Source organism: Myotis yumanensis, unplaced genomic scaffold (assembly GCF_028538775.1).
Source record: "Myotis yumanensis isolate MYYU_CA2020_CCGP unplaced genomic scaffold, mMyoYum1.0.hap1 SCAF_1, whole genome shotgun sequence".
Classification (NCBI taxonomy): domain Eukaryota; kingdom Metazoa; phylum Chordata; class Mammalia; order Chiroptera; family Vespertilionidae; genus Myotis; species Myotis yumanensis.
Window position 1 is genome coordinate 36,708,184 of NW_027223752.1, and position 14,281 is coordinate 36,722,464.

Sequence of the window (14,281 nt, forward strand, 5' to 3'; positions counted from 1 at the left end):
TTTCTCTATAATATTAGTGTCAACCAAATTCAGGATCAACAATAACAGATCAAAACACATGCATGTGAATGGCGCCAGCGAGAGCTTTATATGTATCATGCATGCGAGAGTCAACTTAGCCTTTTATATATGCTAGTGGCCCGATGCACGAAATTCGCGCATGGGGGGGGGGGGGGTCCCTCAGCCCAGCCTGCACCCTCTCCAATTGGGGACCCCTTGGGGGATATCTGACTGCCAGTTTAGGCCCGATCCCACAGGACGGCTGGCTCCTAACTGCTCACCTGCCTGATGGCCTGATCACCCCTAACTGCCTCTGCCTGTCTGCCTGATTGCCCCTAACCCCTCTGCCTGCCAGCCTGATCACGCCCCCAACTACCCTCCCCTGCAGGCCTGATCTCACCCCCAATGGCCCTCCCTGCCAGCCTGCTCTCGCCTTCAACTGCCCTCCCCTGCCGGCCTGATTGCCCCTAACTCCCTGCTGCCCTGATCTCGTGCTTAACTGCCCTCCCCTGCTGGCCTGATCACCCCTAACTGCCTGTGCCTAGGCCCCCACCACCATGGCTTTGTCCAGAAGGAAGTCAGATGTTTAGAAGATGGCCAGTTGACCTGGTCTAATTAGCATATTACCCTTTTATTAGTATAGATTATTAGTATAGATAGAATAAACTTGCTTAATTAGACCTGCTTTCTGATTTAGCGAAACTTTTTCCAGCCCAGTGAAGCACCCCAACTTCTCTTTCAGGTAATTGTCAGCAACACAGCAATAAATACCAACATGAAGCAGATTATTATTGTAGATCATGCAGGGAGAACAAAGGGTAAAATATTTAACTGCAGCAGTGTTTGACTATATTCTGTGCAGTGAGAAAACCTGAAGTCATTTTCAAGATCCACCATTTCTTACTTCTTTTCAGTCGGGTCAAGTTTCTAAGCTTTCTAAATCTCCGTTTTCTGGCTAATGAAAAGAAAATAGGATTCCACCGAGTCTCCTATCTACCTACTCCAGGACTTCTATGAGGATCAAATGAGATGAGGCACAGGAAAACGCTTCACAGACATTTGGTTAAAGTGTAAAATGTTTCTACCTGGCTATAAAGCAAGTCATATTCCTGAGCTGAAGAAACTGCAAAGAGGCTAGACCAGCCCTGCGCAAACTACGGCCCGTGGGCTGGATCCGGCCCGTTTGAAATGAATAAAACTAAAAAAAAAAACACCGTACCCTTTTATGTAATGATGTTTACTTTGAATTTGTATTAGTTCACACAAACACTCCATCCATGCTTTTGTTCCGGCCCTCCGGTCCAGTTTAAGAACCCATTGTGGCCGAAACCGGTTTGGCTCAGTGGATAGAGCATCGGCCTGCGGACTGAAGGGTCCCGGGTTCGATTCCGGTCAAGGGCATGTACCTGGGCTGCGGGTACATCCCCAGTGGGGAGTGTGCAGGAGGCAGCTGATCGATGTTTCTCTCTCATCGATGTTTCTAACTCTCTATCTCTCTCCCTTCCTCTCTGTAAAAAATCAATAAAATAAATAAATAAATAAATAAATATTAAAAAAAAAAAGAACCCATTGTGGCCCTCGAGTCAAAAAGTTTGCCCACCCCGGGCTAGACGCTAGGGAGAGGAAGCTGGGTGTTGCTACATAACATCATTACCCAGACAGACAATTAACATATTAGCTTTTTATATATAGACTAGAGGCCTGGTGCACAAAAATTTGTGCACTTGGGGGGGTCCCTCAGCCCGGCCTATGCCCTCTTGCAGTCTGGGACCCCCCAGAGGATGTCCACCTGCTGGCTTAGGCCCGCTCCCTGGGGGATCAGGCCCAAGCTGGCAGTCAGACATCCCTCTGGCAGCCCGCCAGCCCTCGGGGGATGTCCACTTGCCAACGGGGAGCAGGCCTAAGCTGCAGTTGGACATCCTTAGCGCTGCTGAGGAGGCGGGAGAGGCTCCCACCACCACAGCTGTTCTGGCAGCCGTCAGCCTGGCTTGTGGCTCAGCAGAGCTCCCCCTGTGGGAGCGCACTGACCACCAGGGGGCAGCTCCTGCATTGAGCGTCTGCCCCCTGGTGGTCAGTGTGTGTCATAGTGACCAGTCATTCCCAGTCTCTCTGCTGTTAGGATCAATTTGCATATTACCCCTTTTATTATATAGGATAGAGGCCTGGTGCATGGGTGGGGGCCAGCTGGTTTGCCCTGAAGGGTGTCCCAGATCAGGGTGGGAGTCCCGCTGGGGTGCCTGGCCAGCCTGGGTGAGGGGCTGATGGCTGTTTGCAGGCTGGTCAAGCCCTTCCCAGTGGGGACCCTCACCCCATGGAGGTTTGGCTAGCCTGGGTGAGGGGCTGATGGCTGTTTGCAGGCTGGCCACACCCACTTTAGGGTGGGGGGGTCCCCACTGGGGTGCCTGGCCAGTCTGAGTGAGGGGCTGAGGGCCGTTTTCAGGCTGGCCAAGCCCACCTGCGACAGAAGCTCCCAGCCTCTCCTTTTTTTCTTTTTCTTTTTTTTATTCTGGGATTTATTTACCTTCTATAATTGAAACTTTGTAGCCTTGAGAGGAGCTCAGAGCCAGCCAGGGTGGGCGGGAGGGAAGCCTCCTGCTTGCTCCAGCTCCATGGCCACGGCCAGCTGAAAGCTGGTATCTGGGGTTTATTTATCTTCTATAATTGAAACTTTGTTGCTTTGAATGGAGCTCAGAGCCGCCACGGCAAGCAGGAAGCTTGGCTTCCTCCATCATTGGGGCAACCAAGCCTCCTGCTTGCTCCAGCTCTGTGGCTGCCAGCCGCCACCTTGGTTGGGTTAATTTGCACATAGTCGCTCTGACTGGCTGGTGGGCGTGGCTTAAGGTGTAGCAAAGGTATGGTCAATTTGCATGTTTGTCTTTTATTAGTGTAGATAAGTAACTCTTATATTGAAATACATGACATAATCTCATCAGCCCTATTTGCTCTTCTTCTATTAAAAAAAAAATACAGTATCATATAAAGTTTATATAGGTTATATGTTTAGAATATTGTACAGATTGATATAAAGTTATTTAATCACAGAAGAAAAAGCTATGTCAGGGGAGTGATATGGTTCATTTCATTGATTTGATTCCTAATTATTCCAAAGAGAAAACTGTGGGATGATGGAGGGTGGTTGAAGGGGAGATGTAGGCATGAGAGTAGAACATAAAGAGAAAGTAATATTGAGGCTTGAGACTAATCTGTTAAAAAATATATCTTAAGTGCATACATAATCCCATATAATTTTCTTCTGTTGGGAATTTTTTAAAGTCTGTAAATATCTTTTACTTTTAAACATGCTTAATATCTCATTATAACAAACTACAATTTAATAACAATTCAAATTGCAAAAACGAAATCATATACTTTATGGTAAAGAAATAAAAGCCAGCCCAGTCAGTGTGGTTCAGTGGTTGAGAGTCCACCCATGCACCAAGAGGCCACCAGTTCAATTCCCAGTTAGGGCACATATCCAGGGTTTCGTACTCAATCCCTGGTGAGGGGCATGCAAGAGGCAGCTGTTCTATGTTTCTCTCTCATTGATGTTTCTATTTCTTTCTTCCTCTCCCTTCCTCTCCCTCTAAAAATCAATAAAAATATTTTTTTTAAAGAAATATAAGCAGAAAATCTTTAAAAGGAAATATTGTATTGGTCCTCTAAATGCTACACTCACTATACTACTATTGACAACAGAAGACAAAATAGGTATCTCAGCTGAAAAGTACCAAAGGGCCAGTATAATAGTAACATTTTTGGTTTCAGAGTTGTTTAAAATCTTAGTTTTGTTTTCATTTTTAGAAAATAAATTTATTTGCATACTTATATTTACTCTTATGATTATAAATGGAGACTCTTATTTTTTATAAATGTGCTAAAATATGATTTACCATTTAATTAAACCAAGAGATTTACTAAATGCAGTTTTTACTAAATCAAAAATAACAATTAAAATGGTAATGGTTCATTCCTGGGGGTCGACAACAACAACAAAAAAAGACATTGTGCCCTAACCGGTTTGGCTCAGTGGATAGAGCGTCGGCCTGCGGACTGAGGGGTCCCGGGTTCGATTCTGGTCAAGGGCATGTACCTTGGTTGCGGGCATGTCCCCAGTGGGGGGTGTGCAGGAGGCAGCTGATCGATGTTTCTCTCTCATCGATGTTTCTGGCTCTCTATCCCTCTCCCTTCCTCTCTTTAAAAAAATCAATAAAATATATATTTTTTTTTAAAGACATTGTAAAAGATACATAAAAATATTCCAGCATGTCTCATAAAACTGTTTAATTTATAGCATTAACCCCTTAAGTATGGTAAATACCTCACTATTCTCTTACAGATATTATCATTCCTTTCAAAGAATCTATTTTTTTATTTTATCAGCATTGAGATTCTATTTACATAATGAAGAGCAATGGAGAACACACAGCTCAATCACTATCCTCAGAAACTAAATATTCTAATGATTTTAATATACACATTACCAATTTGTAGCCTATAATCTGAAGAATGTGAATGGTGAAATGTCTAAATAAAGTACCATAGACAAAAAACAACAACAAAAAACTGCTTCATATTCAAAGGCACAACGTGAATTTAGATCAGCTGGACTCACTGCTCTATATTTCAGGAGACAGAGGTTAATAAGTGACCTTGGGATCCTTGCTCTACAGATGTCTCAAGGGTCTATTTCTTTATTGAAAGTACCTCTACTTTTGATAAATATCTATGCTACTACATAAGTGATATCTTTGCCCATATAAGACTCTACTTGAAGCTTTTTTGATATTTAAGACTATATATATTACAATGAAAAAATTTAAGAACATGCAACATGCACAAAGGGTCAAGATATACTCCTTCCCTTCTGATGCACTGCACAAGAAGGTTAAGAAACTACTATCACACACTCTAAGTTTGGGACATATTTTCAAGAGATTTTAAATGAGAAATTCAACAAACCTTAAACATTAAACTTTCCATTATTTCAGATCACGAAAAGATTTTTTAACTAATTTTTAATACACAATATATATACTCCACAAACAACTATGTACAGATATATGCCATATCAATTCCCTTACTATTTTCAATAAAAATGTATGATTCACCCTGGCCAGTGTTGCTCCATGGTTAGAACACTGGCACTTGCACCAAAGGGTCATGATTTCAATTCCCACACAAGGGCTGATATCTAGGTTGCAGGTTCAATCCCCGCCCAGGTCAGGGGCACATGTGGGAGGCAACTAATCAATGTGTCTCTCTTACATCAATGTTTCTCTTTCTTTCTCTTTCCCCCTCCCTCCTTTCCAGTCTCTCTAAAAAAATAAAAATAAAAATAAATGTATGTTTATTCTTGTCATAAAAATCTGATTTGGGGTATTTTAAAAGTTCAAACATATTAAGCTATGCTTTGCTTTGGCACTAGCTCCCCCTCCAGACCAACCTACTAATAAACTGCACTTTGAAAAAAATAAACAAGGAACACACGTTTTTTTCCAAACCACTAGCAAATTTCAAAATTCACCACTTTTAAATACATTCCAATTCCTTAAAATAAGTAGTTAAAATTTGTATCCAAACATTTCAGAATATAATCAGAATTATTTTTTCAATCCTATACATCTCAAGCAGAACTGACTTGTAGGAAAACAACTTCAAGTGACTCTTAAAATTTAAGAAGATACTAAAATAAATCTATGTAGTGGTATGTTTTATGGAAATTATTTGAACCACTATCCCAATAAACCACAATATATTCTTCATGTGAGATCAATACTTGATCAAAGATACATTTTAGCATGTTTCTGCAGTCTATGCAAGTTTCATTCCAGCTGTTCAGCTCTTCAATTCAAGTAGAATTCTCAATTTATAATGCAGCAAAAAGAAAATCCATGCTTCCAAACTACCCTTCTATTTTCCTTCTACTCATTTCTAACTCCCTACATTTTTAAATACTAAACTATAAAATCACAATTCAAATGTTTGAATTCCCACCTATTCTTACTATTGTATTTATAAATCAAGTAACCAAGACTTTCTATACACATTTTATAGTGTATTTCACAAGGCTAGCAACTTACAGGGCCTTATTATTTTGGCATAACATGTTAGGTTGTTTTTAACTTGAAGGGAGAATACAACTTACGCCATTATTTCAGTGTAGCACTGTGGTGCTTAAATAATTTCTCTCCTAAAAAGATTTCTATATGATGTACCCTTTAAAAGAATTATGCATAAAAACATAAAATTTAAGTTAAGAAAATAAAAATGCACTTAACCCCAGAATAACAAGGAAAATGAAAAACTAGTATAATGAAACCTTTCCTACAGTTTCTAAAGAGAGCCAAGCCAAAGTTCAGTCAATTACCTGTGATAAGTTTAAAATGCAGGAAGTAGATTGACACCTCTCCCTGTCTTTATCCAAGGCCTCAATCAAAAAGCTAATATGGAGACGGAGAGCTGCTCTTGCCACCACCAACATGGAGACTTTGTACTGACCCCCATTCTTAGTGCTGGAATGACCAACCTGAAGCTGCAGAAGCCATCCTGTATGCACATGTCCTCCGCCATGACAACGTACACTCTAGTGGTAGTGTCTGACTTCCTCATCAGCAGAGAAATAATTTATTATGTTATTGTCGAACTGCTGAGTGTTGGCTCTATGACTGAGGAACATGGCATTAGAGACCAGGAGCTTTCTTGGCCTACAGAGTAAATGGACAATATATTATGGAAGGACTCGAATCCTGTTTACAATGGGAGGGTTAGGTTTCATAAACCTAGACCAATCCAAATGCACCAAACATTCCAAAACTCAATAGATGTCTTCTTCTATTCATTGGATTCGCCTGTGTCTTATTGAGTTTCTTTTCACGGACAGAGTATTTGTGAGAATGCAACTGCCTGGCTATCTGATGGGTTAGAGTGCCTTTTGAGAAGAATTGTGGATAATGGGTTTGTTCCTGTTAATGAAGTTTTAAAGACTCTATCAATCCTCTGATATGAAATATGGGGAAAAAATGAAAAGCAGCAGAAAACATAGGAAGCATATTAAAGCTCAAACTAGAATTATCTTCTTGGTATCAAACAAGACAAGCTTATCAGTGTTTTTTCCTGCCGACCTATACTGGCACACCATTGATGTTAAGTCTCAGTTTTTAATTTTTAAAGAAAATATACTCCCATTTCTACAACTAAAATAAATAAATAAATAAATAAATAAGCGAGCTAATATATGGCAAAACACTAAAAGCTCACCAGGGATGACTAATCACGACCCTGTCATTGAACTTTAGGGATGCACTGCGTCCCGTGTTCCTAAAGATTGCAGTCCCCACTGTGAGAACAGGTGCTGCGACCTACCATCTATTCGCTCTCGCAGGACAAACCTCCTTTAACTAATAAAGACTCACTTCACCTCCCAAGTAAGTTTAGATACTCAAAAGCGACCAGCTCACCATTTCCACATCAAGGGGGTGGAGGGTGCAGGGGCGCTCGCGCCCTTAAGTGCCCGGGCACTGCCCCCTCGCTGGGAGTGGGTCTGTGTGCAGGTCCCCTCCCAGGTTTCTAGCCCAGGAACCCCTCTCATAAGCCCGTGAGGCACAGGCATCCTCCTCCTCGCAGTCGGTGACTACAGGGACAGAGCTGCCGGCGAAAGGGCAGGTAGGTGTGCAGAAGAGGAACACCTCCTCCCCCGCCCCCCATCTCTCCTCCTCTCCTCGGCTCGAGCCCCTGCCGGAACCAAGGATGCGCGACCCGGACCGGACGGCGGGCGCCCCTCACTCCCTGCCCGCGCCCTCCCGGCCGCGCCAAGGCACCCGCCGGAGCGTCCCGGGGGCTCCCTCCCCACTTTTCCCGGAGCGGCTGGGGAAGCAGCAGCACTTGCAGCAACAGGCCCGGGGATCGCCTGGGGAGAAGGAGTCGCTACAGCCTCCAGGCACATCCCCGGAGCCTCGTCGGATCCCGCGCTTGCCCAGCCTCAGACCCCGAGGCGCGCGGGGCCCGGCCCCCAGACGCCCCCTTACCCGAGGCGGGAGCAGAGGCGGTCTCCGCTGTTCCCCGGTCGCCGCCGCCACAGCCGCAGCCGCAGCTGCCCTCCGCGAGGGGAGTGGGAGAGGTGGCTGGGTGGAGGATGCTACTACCGACTGAAGGGAGAGGAAGAAACGGAAACAGGAACCACCGCCGCCGCTTAACGGAGCCTCCGGCGCCAGTGACTGAGGGAGAGCGCGAGGCGGCGCGAGCTGGACAGTCGCTGACAGCGCGAGGCCGAGCGCGAGCCGGGTCTCGGGCGCGCGACCCCGAGCAGCGCCGGCCCCATTCCGCGGGGAGAGGAAGGAGACGCGCGGCCTGGGGGCTGGGAGGGGGCGGCGAGGGGCGGGGGCCTGGAGCGGAGGGAACCCGACCACTCCGGTCGGCCGGCGATAACGCGCGCACGCGCCGGAGCGGCTCTGACAACGAGAGCGGGCGGGGAAACCCAGGATAGCGCAAGCGTGAGCGCGCGGAAGGGGGCGCGCGCCCCTCAGCGTTCCCGGCCCGTGGGAGAGGGCGCGCATGCGCCGGCCCCTGCCACCTACGGCGACCCAGGCATGTGCCAGGGCTTCTCCCCGCCCCCTCTTGGCTGCGCCCTTGGATCGCTCGCCGCAGCATCCTGGGGCAGGAGCGCCTCGGGCCACAGCGGGACCGGGAGAGCTCCGGCAGTGCAGCCGCTGCGCGCGCGGGCGCCGGCTCCAGCGCGAGCGTAGGCCGCCCTCTACCGCTGGAAGGCCGGAGGCTGAGGGGGGCGCGAGACCAGCCGGCTTCGCATTCCCGGGAGCGCCACCTCCAGGGAATCCCGCATTTTCGACCGCTGGGACGGACTGGCCCGCGCCAGTTCAGCCGCGGCCCTAAGGAGCACCTGGTACTGGAGATTGGGAACAGACTCTCTGCCACTTGTTAGGCATGATCGCTGCTGCCCGGCTGCAGCTTGCAACGCGAACATAGGCTGGCACGCACCCACAACCGACTGGCGAAGCCCTACTTTCTCGTGTGAGCTATGTTTCCACACTCGCCGGATGTAAAGATCCCCCACGAGGGCCTGAATTCGATGTCTGGCCTCTCCCCCGACCCGCGGCTGCGACTACCCCTCAATGAGGCGGAAGTTTATTCAGTACGGGAAAGAGAACACGGAACGGAGGAGTGGGGGCTTTTCCTCAGGATGCTTCCTACCCGCTCGGACTCGGGAAATTCCTGCCGCCCGCGATGCAGAGCAGTGGGCCGAAGAGCTAGTTCACACCAGCCCAGACGGCGAGCTGAGACCCAGGACCTGAGCGCGCTGGCCCGGCACACAAAGTAGTCGCCAGCCGAGGCGGGGGCACGGTGGCCAATCAGAACCGCGAGCTGCGTGAGTGGAGTGCGAGCCGACCAATCAGAAGGCGGGAAGATGAGCTTCCTTTACCGAACTCTTCCCGGTGCCTCTGGACCCAGATCCCAAGCCTGAGGTGCAGTGCTGCGGGAAAGCGAAATGATGCCCTAAAACACAGAAGAATTCTTCCTCTAGACGTGGGTGTTTTGAAGTAAATGCCTTGGGTACATATCCTAGAGCAAATAGCGGCGGCCTTTTAGATGCTGAGTGTGAAAAGGATCGCAGAGAAGAGATTTAAGAGGCAGTGGACTGCCAAGACTGTTATCTGCCTCATAACGTTCATAAACATACACTATTTACCGAGTCATTTCTAAAGGCCAGGAACTGTACTCCCAAAACACAAATAAGATACTGCTGATTCAAAGGAGAAAAAAGTTCCCTATCCCTCTATAAACTTACCTTCTGAGGGAGGTTTGTGAGACCTTGTGACTAGTATTTATTGGCAGCCCTTTAAAATAAAAGCTCTCCACGAAGTAGTTTACAGTTATTTTTATTATGAGCTCCCTGTAAGAAGGGAACATTAAGAAAAAAGTAGAGTGACTAGTCTAAGGTCAAAAAATACACAGGCAGAGCCCGAATTGTGTCCCAGCTCAGCTTAGTCATCGTTCAACAATCATTTACTGAATGTGTGGTTGCTCTCCTCCACTGAAGCTGTCTCTGCACTAAGCTTGTACTAGTAAACAGAGCAAAAATCCGCTAGAAGGGTTGCAGGCTATGGTGGTTGGAAAGGAACAGAAATTTTAGGCTTATGCCATAGCAAGATGGATTAAAGGCCAAAGTCTTATCAGTCGTACTCTAGATAATTTTTTGAAGTCAGAAGTGAGGCAAATACTCACTTTTTAGTTTAACAGCATTTTTTGAAGTATTTTAGCAAGCATGTTTAAAGCTTACCTTGTACAATACTTCAAGATCTCCAAGTTCAAAGCTTTACATTTGCCTGAAAACATCGATTTTTTTTTTAATCTGGCCTTCATTTTTTTCTTTCCAGAAACCTAGGGATTAAAATAATTATCTTCTCAAACTCCTGCTCAAAAAGAAAACAAAAAAAAATATCTTCCCAAGGGATGTTTGTTCAAGATTTAGTGCATTTTTATAGTGCAGTATAATATATATTAAAATACCAAATAACTAGTGTCTCTAGCATATATTCAGAAACTAGACCTTAAGCGATTTCAGTTATGCTCTGTCAAGTTAATGTGCTTCTCAGCCTGTGACAGAACGCTGTTATCAAAGCCCTTTTCAGGACATGCCTAGGATTTAGCTACCACCTCAGAACTGGAAGTATTAGTTAAATAACTGACTTTTGAGAACAAACTACACATTAAGTCCCGGGCCAATAATGAATTTACAAAAAATTCACAACAGTCCTTGCTTTTAAAAAACACATTTCTCTTATTGTCTCCAGAGAGGAATGTTACTAAAACTCTGCCTTTCTCTTAACAGGTTAAATTTCTGACAGAAAGTATCCCCCAAAGGTTCTATCTACATCACTGGCCACCAGAACACATCTCTGTTAAAGTATGTTTTCTCACAAGCTCTGGTCTCTTTGTTGCTGGGCCCTCTCACTCTCTCCTCACCCCAGCTGTCTGTCTGTGCCTCACATCACTCCTAGTTTCAGGTATTTGCTTAAGAAAGTATAATTGTTCCACCACTTCCTCCACCACCACCCCCTCACCAACTAGGCTCGAGACCTATTTTAGCTGATGCAAAAACTTATAAAGTTCTGCTCAGCGAAACACTGTGAAGAATATTCTTTATGACATTATACTGAGAACTAATAGAAACTTCTAAATACATCGTATTCTTTTACACAGCCTGCATCAAATTCTTAGTCATCAACCAGAGCTGTGCAGGTCTTGCGGGTGGAACAAGAAGGAGTCAACCATTAGACAATGGAAAATATCAAAATGAAAGGGAGTACCTGAGTAGCCATTTTATTGAGATCAAAATTAATGAACACTACCACATTTCCAAAGTTGTGAACACCCAAAGGACAGCACTGTTACTGCTACATACAAGAAGGTGTGAACTTGAGAAAATTATTTTACCCATTTGGCTCTTAGTTTTCTCATCTGTAAAATGAAGGGATTGGACTAGATAAATGTTAGTTGTTTGCCAGTCCTAAGCTATAAATCTAGCTTGCTTGACAGTAACTAACAATGAATAATGGAAAAACAGCCTATATTTTCAAATTCAATAAATGTTTTAAGCCACTTTTGAGCCATATCCTTAAGTTGAAATTGTCTATTTACACCAAGCATGTCAAACTCAAAGGCTAACACGGGCCAAATAAACAAGGTTTAAGTTTATGTGGGCCACAAAAAAACAACAGCTTCAATTTTCATAGAAACGTAGGTTTATTTTGATAGAGACATGCTGAATACAAAGGGCTGAAATGAGTAATCGTTAACATAAAATAATATAACATTTTAATAAAAATTAATATTTTTTCTTGAACATTAACTTACCAGACACTGAATCACTGCACAAATTAATAAGCATAATGCAAATAAACCTATTTTTCTTGTTCTCCAAAAGCGAAATATTCTCTGTTGCACACACCAAACAAGTCAGTACAAGACTAATGACCTGGCAATTGGCTGCTAAAATATCCACTGCTCGTATTAGTGGAGAGAAATGGTGCGCCTGCACATAAGGCATGTAATGGAAATGAATGCAACATGGTTATAATAATCAGTCATTAGTGAAAGTTGTAGTTTGTTATTAATAATTATGTATAACAAGATATTGTAAAAATTAAGTTATGAAATTTTTATTAAAACATTTCTTACATACCGTTTATTGGCTGGGCCACAAAAATATTCATTGTGGGCCGCATGTGGCCCACGGACTGAGAGTTTGACATGCTTGATCTACACCCATTCATTAAACAGCCAGAGCCAATCATTCCAATCAGAAGAATAAATGATTGATTTAGAGCAGTGGTTCTCAACCTTCCTAATGCCGCAACCCTTTAATACAGTTCCTCATGTTGTGGTGACCCCCAACCATAAAATTATTTTCGTTGCTACTTCATAATTTTGCTACTGTTATGAATTGTAATGTAAATATCTGATATGCAGGATGTATTTTCATTGTTACAAATTGCACATAATTAAAGCATAGTGATTAATCACAAAAACAATCTGTAATTATATATGTGTTTTCCGATGGTCTTAGGCGACCCCTGTGAAAGGGTCACTTGACCCCCAAAGGGGGTCTCGACCCACAGGTTAAGAACTGCTGATTTAGAGGCTGATGAAACTAGACAAACTATCCCTCCCTGTAACTTGCCTCCATGGCTGAAATTTCTTTCTTCTCCTTTGGGATCAAGTATCATATAGTTCACACTATTGATTTCTTATTCAACATCCACTCGTAAATTTTCCTTATTGAGTTGCTTGTTTTGTTTTTGTTTGTTTTTTAGGTAACTATCCAACCTCCAGCTACAAAAGGGCAACTCAATTAGCCTGAGTCAATCAGTAAATGAATTCCCTGGTATGATAGAGACTTGTAATGCTTACCCTGTCACATGTCACACTTTCACATGTACATCCCTGCCACCCCTCCCCCCTTGTTCTTGGCTGGGCCACGTAACCAGTTACAGTCACTAATCTGTAGTGGGTTGTGGGTAGAGGCGATATGTGTTACTTCCAGGTAGGACATTTAATTGCAAGTGTAAGTTCTTACAGTGTTTACGCTGCCACAGCCTCAAGACCAGTATTGTTGAAGATGATAAAGCTTTTGTCAGCCTAGGTCCCCAAGAAAGGATAATGTAGAACAGCCCACCTCTCACTCTCAACAAGTCAGGATGGTTGGTTTGAATAATAAATACATCTTTGTTGTTTAAGGATTTTTTTTCTTTTCCTTTTTTTTTTTCTTTTTACTGCAGTATGACCTAGAAAATAAGTTATGCTAGGTCCTAGACTATTCTAATTAAAACACCAGAAAACCATTATAGTCCTGTAGTAAACTGGCCCAATCAGACAAAAGGGAAAGATTTTTAGTCCATACTTAGAGAAAAGGATTCTCTTTCCTATCAGGTATGAGCAAATCAGCCTATAACCCAGATTGCCACAAGAGTAATTGATCAAACAGAAAAAAACCTTGATGATATGATTGAGCTGATGGCTATATTGCTCCTAAAGGCTATTCCTCTCTAGACTTCTAATTCTGCAAACTAATAATTCAGTTTGTTTGTTTCTCCATAACATGGTAAGCAGAAATATATGTTTATCTTTGTACAGCTTTAATTTCATCAGGGTTCCTAACATAAATCTAGCAGTGATGGCGAACCTTTTGAGCTCGGCGTGTCAACATTTTGAAAAACCCTAACTTAACTCTGGTGCCGTGTCACATATAGAAATTTTTTGGTGTTTGCAACCATAGTAAAACAAAGATTTATATTTTTGATATTTATTTTACATATTTAAATGCCATTTAACAAAGAAAAATCAACCAAAAAAATGAGTTCGCGTGTCACCTCTGACACACGTGTCACAGGTTCGCCATCACTGATTCTAGCTCAAGAAGCACTCATAAAAACTCGATGAGTTAAAATTTAAAAAATATAAAGCTCACCCTCTTGTCTTTAGAAATAAAATATTACCTGCACTAACAAGGGGAAAAAGTAGTTTGGTTCAACCCAATCTTTTTACAGATGAAAAAACTAAAACCCAGTATAAGATTTATCAAGTTCATATGGCTTGCTATGGTAGAACTGAGGGGAAAAAAATAAAAACTGCTAATTGTTTCATCAAAAATGACCATAATTTTCCACTCAAGGTAGGAAAGTAATGTGGGTCGAGACCCCCTTTGGCGGTCGAACGACCCCTTCACAGGGGTCGCCTAAGACCATCGGAAAACACATATATAATTACA

At 43.7% G+C, this 14,281-nt stretch overlaps 1 protein-coding gene and 1 pseudogene across 5 annotated transcripts in view; one reads left to right on the top strand and one right to left on the bottom strand.

The window, feature by feature from the left end:
• Nucleotides 1-9,256, bottom strand: part of FUT8 (fucosyltransferase 8) — a 226,598-nt gene extending 217,342 nt beyond the window's left edge. For 3 of the 5 annotated variants that reach the window (XM_070418252.1, XM_070418232.1, XM_070418204.1), the window contains exon 1: nt 8,025-8,114. The gene's annotated coding sequence lies outside the window, so the exon portion shown is untranslated. Of the gene's footprint in view, nt 1-8,024; nt 8,364-9,204 lie in introns of those variants that run through there. The other 2 variants (XM_070418213.1, XM_070418263.1) reach the window with 2 other exon arrangements.
• On the top strand, nt 6,480-6,923 carry LOC139012388 (oligosaccharyltransferase complex subunit OSTC pseudogene; annotated as a pseudogene).
• Nucleotides 9,257-14,281: the final 5,025 nt, after the last annotated feature.